The 1091-nt window shown below is 36.3% G+C and overlaps 1 pseudogene; it reads right to left on the bottom strand.

The window, feature by feature from the left end:
* The window catches only part of LOC101593000, a 107370-nt pseudogene that overhangs the window by 62284 nt on the left and 43995 nt on the right, over nt 1–1091 (bottom strand).

The raw sequence follows: 1091 nt of genomic DNA, 5'->3' as shown, positions 1-1091 counted from the left end.
TTTTTTTTATTTGTGTCTGCTTTAATGTCTCTCATTTTTATCATTATTTCTTTTTGCACCTTCAAGATTATTGCCCCTCCATTTGGATGTTCACTTCCGCTTCTATTATTTCAGAAAGTTTCAGTGGTTTACTCATGATTTGGCTTCTTCTGTTTCTGTTCTGGACTTATCCTGGATGAGCTGAGTGAAGTTGCATTTTGCTTCTGCACCTTTTTGTTTCTATTTTTTATTTTGTTTTCGCTGTTGATACTTTATACTTCTTATGGCAGATAGCTTTATATCTAATATATTGGCTTACCTGGGAAATGTCAGGTCCTCAGTGATGTCTTCCAGATATATACAGTTCTTGGTCTTTTTCCCTATCCCAAGAACCTTCCTTCCCAATGTATTGAATATCAGAAGTTGCCACTTGGCTCCACACCTTGTCCTTTGGTATTGAACGATGGTGATGATTATGACCACATAAAATCAGTATTGTCTTAGAAGGGAGAAAAATTGATTATAACAGGTATGACATTCTGGGTGAAGTAGTACAGTTGGGAATAACAATAGTCTCGAGCACAACCTGACTACTGACAAAGTTTGATAAGTCTTAACCCAACACCTTTAATCATAGTAACATTGTATATTTATAAAACAAAATCCAACATATACCAAGAACTTTTATGTAATGATTTTCCCCTTATTGGAATGATTTTACCCTGTTGCAGGTAGGTGTTTTATATTTTATAAGAGACACAATGATAGAGTGATGGATGTGGTCGAATACAGTAGGAACAAGGCTGGAGGACAAAGGATGATCACCCAAGCTTTGTGAATCTGTAGGACGCAAGAGAGAAAGACAGAGACACACTGCAAAGAAATATTGAAGTAAACCAGAAAGAGGCAGTATTTACTCACAGTAAAATATCATAAAAAACAGTCAAGGAAAGGGAGGAAGTTAGTTGAGGAAAGAGAGAAAGAAGATAAGTAGAGAGAGAAAAAAGAAAGATAAGAAAGGGTCAGAGAGATAGCTCAGTGGCATAAGAACTTTGCTGGCAAGTGCAAGGTCCCAAGTTTGATCCCAGTACCACAAAAGAAAAACAAACAAA

The sequence above is a fragment of the Octodon degus genome, unplaced genomic scaffold (genome assembly GCF_000260255.1).
Source record: "Octodon degus isolate 3935 unplaced genomic scaffold, OctDeg1.0 scaffold00012, whole genome shotgun sequence".
NCBI lineage: Eukaryota > Metazoa > Chordata > Mammalia > Rodentia > Octodontidae > Octodon > Octodon degus.
Note: the sequence above shows the minus strand (reverse complement) of the source record. Positions and strands in the feature narration are given on the sequence as shown.